We start from the raw sequence: 10,009 nt of genomic DNA, 5'->3' as shown, positions 1-10,009 counted from the left end.
TGAGTTTCTTGCTTGAGATGTGTACCACTAAAACATTAGGTTCCCTATGCGTGGAGTTCAGACTTACATTTCCTTATTAGGAAATGGGAAGAAGCAAAGAGCAAGTCTTGAAATGGAATTATGAGGAAGCAAGCACAAGCCGAATAATGGCAATAGCAGAACCAACACCTCCACCACCACAAGCTGAACCTAATACAAGAGAAACAACGGTCCCCCGAGGCTTAACTCATGAACAATTGGCGCTTGTGGATGTGTATAAGTCAGAGAATTTAATTGGAGGGAAATACTTTGATCCGAGTAAGTCAGAGAATTTAATTGGAGGGAAATACTTTGATCCGAGTGTGCCAGAGAATTTAATTGGAGGGAAATACTTTGATCCGAGTGTGCTAGAGAATTTAATTGGAGGGAAATACTTTGATCCGAGTGTGCTAAGGAATTTAATTGGAGGGAAATACTTTGATCCGAGTGTGCTAAGGTAATTTGGGTTTGAAGATATGGTAAATCGATTGCTATGATACCCGCAATGGAGCAAACTATTCGAATGGAGAGGACCGACATATACTCCGGTTACCTATGAGTTTCTTGCTTGAGATGTGTCCCACTAAAACATTAGGTTCCCTATGCGTGGAGTTCAGACTTACATTTCCTTATTTTTCATGCACTTTACCGCTTTTTTTAGGAAATGGGAAGAACCTAAGAGCAAGCCTTGAAAAGGAATTATGAGGAAGAAGCACAAGCAGAACAATGGCAAGAGGAGAACCACCACCTCCACCACCACAAGTTGAACCTAATGCAAGAGGAACAAGGGTCCTCCGAGGCTTAACTCATGAACAATTGGCGCTTGTGGACGTGTATAAGTTAGAGAATTTAATTGGAATAAAATACTTTGATCCGAGTGTGCTAAGGGAATTTGGGTTTGAAGACATGGTAAATCGGTTGCTAAGACAACCGCAATGGAGCAAAGTATTCGAATGGAGAGGACCGACATATACTCCGGTTACCTATGAGTTTCTTGCTTGAGATGTGTCCCACTAAAACATTAGGTTCCCTATGCGTGGAGTTCAGACTTACATTTCCTTATTTTTCATGCACTTTACCGCTTTTTTTAGGAAATGGGAAGAACCAAAGAGCAAGCCTTGAAAAGGAATTATGAGGAAGCAAGCACAAGCCGAACAATGGCATTAGCAGAACCACCACATACAAAACAACAAGAATTTGGGTTTGAAGACATGATAAATCGGTTGCTAAGACACCCGCAATGGAACATAGTATTCGAATGGAGATGACAGACTTATACTCCGGTTACCTATGAGTTTCTTGCTTGAGATGTGTCCCACTAAAACATTAGGTTCCCTATGCGTGGAGTTCAGATTTACATTTCCTTAGTATTCATGCACTTTACCGCTTTTTTTAGGAAATTGGAAGAACCAAAGAAGAAGCCTTTTAAAGGAATTATGAGGAAGCAAGCACAAGCCGAACAATGGCATTAGCAGAACCACCACATACAAAACAACAAGAATTTGGGTTTGAAGACATGATAAATCGGTTGCTAAGACACCCGCAATGGAGCAAAGTATTCGAATGGAGAGGACCGACATATACTCCGGTTACCTATGAGTTTCTTGCTTGAGATGTGTCCCACTAAAACATTAGGTTCCCTATGCGTGGAGTTCAGACTTACATTTCCTTATTATTCATGCACTTTACCGATTTTTTTAGGAAATGGGAAGAAGCAAAGAGCAAGTCTTGAAATGGAATTATGAGGAAGCAATCAACCTAATGCAAGAGGAACAAGTGTCCTCCATGGTTTAACTCATGAACAATTGGCGCTTGTGGATGTGTATAAGTCAGAGAATTTAATTGGAGGGAAATACTTTGATCCGAGTGTGCTAAGGAAATTTGGGTTTGAAGATATGGTAAATCGATTGCTATGACACCCGCAATGGAGCAAAGTATTCGAATGGAGAGGACCGACATATACTCCGGTTATCTCTGAGTTTCTTGCTTGAGATGTGTCCCACTAAAACATTTGGTTCCCTATGCGTGGAGTTCAGATTTACATTTCCTTAGTATTCATGCACTTTACAGCTTTTTTTAGGAAATTGGAAAAACCAAAGAAGAAGCCTTTTAAAGGAATTATGAGGAAGCAAGCACAAGCCGAACAATGGCATGAGCAGAACCACCACCTACACGACAACAAGAAATTGGGTTTGAAGAAATGATAAAGCGGTTGCTAAGACACCCGCAATGGAGCAAAGTATTCGAATGGAGATGATAGACATATACTCCGGTTACTTATGAGTTTCTTGCTTGAGATGTGTACCACTAAAACATTAGGTTCCCTATGCGTGGAGTTCAGACTTACATTTCCTTATTAGGAAATGGGAAGAAGCAAAGAGCAAGTCTTGAAATGAAATTATGAGGAAGCAGGCACAAGCCGAACAATGGCAATAGCAGAACCAACACCTCCACCACCACAAGTTGAACCTAATGCAAGAGGACCAAGTGTCATCCATGGTTTAACTCATGAACAATTGGCGCTTGTGGATGTGTATAAGGTAGAGAATTTAATTGGAGGGAAATAGTTTGATTCGAGTGTGCTAAGGAAATTTGGGTTTGAAGATATGGTAAATCGATTGCTATGACACCCGCAATGGAGCAAAGTATTCGAATGGAGAGGACCGACATATACTCCGGTTATCTCTGAGTTTCTTGCTTGAGATGTGTCCCACTAAAACATTAGGTTCCCTATGCGTTGAGTTCAGACTTACATTTCCTTACTATTCATGCACTTTACCGCTTTTTTTTCGGAAATGAGAAAAACCAAAGAAGAAGCCTTTTAAAGGAATTATGAGGAAGCAAGCACAAGCCGAACAATGGCATTAGCAGAACCACCACCTACAAAAGAACAAGAATTTGGGTTTGAAGACGTGATAAATCGGTTGCTAAGACACCCGCAATGGAGCATAGTATTCGAATGGAGATGACAGACTTATACTCCGGTTACCTATGAGTTTCTTGCTTGAGATGTGTCCCACTAAAACATTAGGTTCCCTATGCGTGGAGTTCAGACTTACATTTCCTTATTTTTCATGCACTTTACCGCTTTTTTTAGGAAATGAGAAGAGGCAAAGAGCAAGTCTTGAAATGGAATTATGAGGAAGCAAGCACAAGCCGAACAATGGCAATAGCAGAACCAACACCTCCACCACCACAAGTTGAACCGGCAATAGCAGAACCAACACCTCCACCACCACAAGTTGAACCTACAATAGCAGAACCAACACCTCCACCACCACAAGTTGAACCTAATACAAGAGAACCAACACCTCCACCACCACAAGTTGAACCTAATACAAGTGAAACAACGGTCCTCCGAGGCTTAACTCATGAACAATTGGCACTTGTGGATATGTATAAGTCAGAGAATTTAATTGGAGGGAAATGCTTTGATCAGAGCGTGCTAAGGGAATTTGGGTTTGAAGACATGGTGAATCGGTTGCTAAGACAACAGCAATTGAGCAAAGTATTCGAATAGAGAGGACCGACATATACTCCGGTTACCTATGAGTTTTTTGTCTGGAGATGTGTCCCACTAAAACATTAGGTTCTCTATGCGTGGAGTTCAGACTTACATTTCATTATTTTTTATGCACTTTAACGCTTTTTTTAGGAAATGGGAAGAACCAAAGAGCAAGCCTTGAAATGAAATTATGAGGAAGCAAGCACAAGTCGAACAATGGAAATAGTAGAACCACCACCTCCACAACCACAAGTTGAACCTAATGCAAGAGGAACAAGTGTCCTCCATGGTTTAACTCATGAACAATTGGCGCTTGTGGATGTGTATAAGTCAGAGAATTTAATTGGAGGGAAATACTTTGATCCGAGTGTGCTAAGGGAATTTGGGTTTGAAGATATGGTAAATCGATTGCTATGATACCCGCAATGGAGCAAACTATTCGAATGGAGAGGACCGACATATACTCCGGTTACCTATGAGTTTCTTGCTTGAGATGTGTCCCACTAAAACATTAGGTTCCCAATGCGTGGAGTTCAGATTTACATTTCCTTAGTATTCATGCACTTTACCGCTTTTTTTAGGAAATTGGAAGAACCAAAGAAGAAGCCTTTTAAAGGAATTATGAGGAGCAAGCACAAGCCGAACAATGGCATGAGCAGAACCACCACCTACACGACAACAAGAATTTGGGTTTGAAGAAATGATAAATCGGTTGCTAAAACACCCGCAATGGAGCAAAGTATTCGAATGGAGATGACAGACATATACTCCGGTTACTTATGAGTTTCTTGCTTGAGATGTGTACCACTAAAACATTAGGTTCCCTATGCGTGGAGTTCAGACTTACATTTCCTTATTAGGAAATGGGAAGAAGCAAAGAGCAAGTCTTGAAATGGAATTATGAGGAAGCAGGCACAAGTCGAACAATCGCAATAGCAGAACCAACACCTCCACCACCAGAAGTTGAACCTAATGCAAGAGGAACAAGTGTCATCCATGGTTTAACTCATGAACAATTGGCGCTTGTGGATGTGTATAAGTCAGAGAATTTAATTGGATTGGCGCTTGTGGATGTGTATAAGTCAGAGAATTTAATTGGAGGGAAATTTGTGGATGTGTATAAGTCAGAGAATTTAATTGGAGGGAAATACTTTGATTCGAGTGTGCTAAGGAAATTTGGGTTTGAAGATATGGTAAATCGATTGCTATGACACCCGCAATGGAGCAAAGTATTCGAATGGAGAGAACCGACATATACTCCGGTTATCTCTGAGTTTCTTGCATGAGATGTGTCCCACTAAAACATTAGGTTCCCTATGCGTTGAGTTCAGACTTATATTTCCTTACTATTCATGCACTTTACCGCTTTTTTTTCGGAAATGAGAAAAACCAAAGAAGAAGCCTTTTAAATGAATTATGATGAAGCAAGCACAAGCCGAACAATGGCATTAGCAGAACCACCACCTACAAAACAACAAGAATTTGGGTTTGAAGACATGATAAATCGGTTGCTAAGACACCCGCAATGGAGCATAGTATTCGAATGGAGATGACAGACATATACTCCGGTTACCCATGAGTTTCTTGCTTGAGATGTGTACCACTAAAACATTAGGTTCCCTATGCGTGGAGTTCAGACTTACATTTCCTTATTTTTCATGCACTTTACCGCTTTTTTTAGCAAATGAGAAGAAGCAAAGAGCAAGTCTTGAAATGGAATTATGAGGAAGCAAGCACAAGCCGAACAATGGCAATAGCAGAACCAACACCTCCACCACCACAAGTTGAACCTACTACAAGAGAAACAACGGTTCTCCGAGGCTTAACTCATGAACAATTGGCGCTTGTGGATATGTATAAGTCAGAGAATTTAATTGGAGGGAAATGTTTTGATCAGAGCGTGCTAAGGGAATTTGGGTTTGAAGACATGGTGAATCAGTTGCTAAGACAACCGCAATTGAGCAAAGTATTCGAATAGAGAGGACCGACATATACTCCGGTTACCTATGAGTTTTTTGTCTGGAGATGTGTCCCACTAAAACATTAGGTTCTCTATGCGTGGAGTTCAGACTTACATTTCATTATTTTTCATGCACTTTAACGCTTTTTTTAGGAAATGGGAAGACCAAAGAGCAAGCCTTGAAATGAAATTATGAGGAAGCAAGCACAAGTCGAACAATGGAAATAGCAGAACCACCACCTCCACAACCACAAGTTGAACCTAATGCAAGAGGAACAAGTGTCCTCCATGGTTTAACTCATGAACAATTGGCGCTTGTGGATGTGTATAAGTCAGAGAATTTAATTGGAGGGAAATACTTTGATCCGAGTGTGCTAAGGGAATTTGGGTTTGAAGATATGGTAAATCGATTGCTATGACACCCGCAATGGAGCAAACTATTCGAATGGAGAGGACCGACATATAATTAGGTTACCTATGAGTTTCTTGCTTGAGATGTGTCCCACTAAAACATTTGGTTCCCTATGCGTGGAGTTCAGATTTACATTTCCTTAGTATTCATGCACTTTACCGCTTTATTTAGGAAATTGGAAGAACCAAAGAAGAAGCCTTTTAAAGGAATTATGAGGAAGCAAGCACAAGCCGAACCATGGAATGAGCAGAACCACCACCTACACGACAACAAGAATTTGGGGTTTAAGAAATGATAAATCGGTTGCTAAGACACCCGCAATGGAGCAAAGTATTCGAATGGAGATGACAGACATATACTCCGGTTACCTATGAGTTTCTTGCTTGAGATGTGTACCACTAAAACATTAGGTTCCCTATGCGTGGAGTTCAGACTTACATTTCCTTATTAGGAAATGGGAAGAAGCAAAGAGCAAGTCTTGAAATGGAATTATGAGGAAGCAAGCACAAGCCGAATAATGGCAATAGCAGAACCAACACCTCCACCACCACAAGTTGAACCTAATACAAGAGAAACAACGGTCCTCCGAGGCTTAACTCATGAACAATTGGCGCTTGTGGATGTGTATAAGTCAGAGAATTTAATTGGAGGGAAATACTTTGATCCGCGTGTGCTAAGGAAATTTGGGTTTGAAGAAATGGTAAATCGGTTGCTAAGACACCCGGAATGGAGCAAAGTATTCGAATGGAGAGGACCGACATATACTCCGGTTATCTCTGAGTTTCTTGCTTGAGATGTGTCCCACTAAAACATTAGGTTCCCTATGCGTGGAGTTCAGACTTACATTTCCTTATTTTTCATGCACTTTACCGCTTTTTTTAGGAATTATGTATAAGCCGAACAATGGCAATAGCAGAACCAACACCTCCACCACCACAAGTTGAACCTAATACAAGAGAAACAACGGTCCTCCGAGGCTTAACTCATGAACAATTGGCGCTTGTGGATGTGTATAAGTCAGAGAATTTAATTGGAGGGAAATACTTTGATCCGCGTGTGCTAAGGAAATTTGGGTTTGAAGATATGGTAAATCGATTGCTATGACACCCGCAATGGAGCAAAGTATTCGAATGGAGAGGACCGACATATACTCCGGTTATCTCTGAGTTTCTTGCTTGAGATGTGTCCCACTAAAACATTAGGTTCCCTATGCGTGGAGTTCAGATTTACATTTCCTTAGTATTCATGCACTTTACCGCTTTTTTTAGGAAATTGGAAGAACCAAAGAAGAAGCCTTTTAAAGGAATTATGAGGAAGCAAGCACAAGCCGAACAATGGCATTAGCAGAACCACCACCTACAAAACAACAAGAATTTGGGTTTGAAGACATGATAAATCGGTTGCTAAGACACCCGCAATGGAGCATAGACATATACTCCGGTTACCTATGAGTTTCTTGTTTGAGATGTGTCCCACTAAAACATTAGGTTCCCTATGCGTGGAGTTCAGACTAACATTTCCTTATTTTTCATGCACTTTACCGCTTTTTTTATGAAATGAGAAGAAGCAAAGAGCAAATCTTGAAATGGAATTATGAGGAAGCAAGCACAAGCCGAACAATGGCAATAGTAGAACCAACACCTCCACCACCACAAGTTGAACCTAATNAGAACCAACACCTCCACCACCACAAGTTGAACCTAATACAAGAGAAACAACGGTCCTCCGAGGCTTAACTCATGAACAATTGGCGCTTGTGGATATGTATAAGTCAGAGAATTTAATTGGAAGGAAATGCTTGGATATGTATAAGTCAGAGAATTTAATTGGAAGGAAATGCTTTGATCAGAGCGTGCTAAGGGAATTTGGGTTTGAAGACATGGTGAATCGGTTGCTAAAACAACCGCAATTGAGCAAAGTATTCGAATAGAGGTTGCTAAAACAACCGCAATTGAGCAAAGTATTCGAATAGAGAGGACCGACATATACTCCGGTGACCTATGAGGTTTTTTGTCTGGAGATGTGTCACTCTAAAACATTAGGTTCTCTATGCGTGGAGTTCAGACTAACATTTCATTATTTTTCATGCACTTTAACGCTTTTTTTAGGAAATGGGAAAAACCAAAGAGCAAGCCTTGAAATGAAATTATGAGGAAGCAAGCACAAGTCGAACAATGGAAATAGCAGAACCACCACCTCCACAACCACAAGTTGAACCTAATGCAAGAGGAACAAGTGTCCTCCATGGTTTAACTCATGAACAATTGGCGCTTGTGGATGTGTATAAGTCAGAGAATTTAATTGGAGGGAAATACTTTGATCCGAGTGTGCTAAGGGAATTTGGGTTTGAAGATATGGTAAATCGATTGCTATGATACCCGCAATGGAGCAAACTATTCGAATGGAGAGGACCGACATATACTCCGGTTACCTATGAGTTTCTTGCTTGAGATGTGTCCCACTAAAACATTAGGTTCCCTATGCGTGGAGTTCAGACTTACATTTCCATATTAGGAAATGGGAAGAAGCAAAGAGCAAGTCTTGAAATGAAATTATGAGGAAGCAGGCACAAGCCGAACAATGGCAATAGTAGAACCAACACCTCCACCACCACAAGTTGAACCTAATGCAAGAGGAACAATTGTCATCCATGGTTTAACTCATGAACAATTGGCGCTTGTGGATGTGTATAAGTCAGAGAATTTAATTGGAGGGAAATAGTTTGATTCGAGTGTGCTAAGGAAAATTGGGTTTGAAGATATGGTAAATCGATTGCTATGACACCCGCAATGGAGCAAAGTATTCGAATGGAGAGGACCGACATATACTCCGGTTATCTCTGAATTCGAATGGAGAGGACCGACATATACTCCGGTTATCTCTGAGTTTCTTGCGAGAGGACCGACATATACTCCGGTTATCTCTGAGTTTCTTGCTTGAGGACCGACATATACTCCGGTTATCTCTGAGTTTCTTGCTTGAGATGTGTCATATACTCCGGTTATCTCTGAGTTTCTTGCTTGAGATGTGTACCACTAAAACATTAGGTTCCCTATGCGTGGAGTTCAGACTTACATTTCCTTATTAGGAAATGGGAAGAAGCAAAGAGCAAGTCTTGAAATGGAATTATGAGGAAGCAGGCACAAGCCGAACAATGGCAATAGCAGAACCAACACCTCCACCACCACAAGTTGAACCTAATGCAAGAGGAACAAGTGTCATCCATGGTTTAACTCATGAACAATTGGCGCTTGTGGATGTGTATAAGTCAGAGAATTTAATTGGAGGGAAATACTTTGATCCGAGTGTGCTAAGGGAATTTGGGTTTGAAGATATGGTAAATCGATTGCTATGACACCCGCAATGGAGCAAAGTATTCGAATGGAGAGGACCGACATATACTCCGGTTATCTCTGAGTTTCTTGCTTGAGATGTGTACCACTAAAACATTAGGTTCCCTATGCGTGGAGTTCAGACTTACATTTCCTTATTAGGAAATGGGAAGAAGCAAAGAGCAAGTCTTGAAATGGAATTATGAGGAAGCAGGCACAAGCCGAACAATGGCAATAGCAGAACCAACACCTCCACCACCACAAGTTGAACCTAATGCAAGAGGAACAAGTGTCATCCATGGTTTAACTCATGAACAATTGGCGCTTGTGGATGTGTATAAGTCAGAGAATTTAATTGGAGGGAAATGCTTTGATCAGAGCGTGCTAAGGGAATTTGGGTTTGAAGACATGGTGCTAAGACAACCGCAATTGAGCAAAGTATTCGAATAGAGAGGACCGACATATACTCCGGTTACCTATGAGTTTTTTGTCTGGAGATGTGTCCCACTAAAACATTAGGTTCTCTATGCGTGGAGTTCAGACTTACATTTCATTATTTTTCATGCACTTTAACGCTTTTTTTAGGAAATGGGAAGAACCAAAGAGCAAGCCTTGAAATTAAATTATGAGGAAGCAAGCACAAGTCGAACAATGGAAATAACAGAACCACCACCTCCACAACCACAAGTTGAACCTAATGCAAGAGGAACAAGTGTCCTCCATGGTTTAACTCATGAACAATTGGCGCTTGTGGATGTGTATAAGTCAGAGAATTTAATTGG

The sequence above is a fragment of the Ipomoea triloba genome, chromosome 1 (genome assembly GCF_003576645.1).
Source record: "Ipomoea triloba cultivar NCNSP0323 chromosome 1, ASM357664v1".
In the NCBI taxonomy this organism is placed as follows: domain Eukaryota; kingdom Viridiplantae; phylum Streptophyta; class Magnoliopsida; order Solanales; family Convolvulaceae; genus Ipomoea; species Ipomoea triloba.
Note: the sequence above shows the minus strand (reverse complement) of the source record.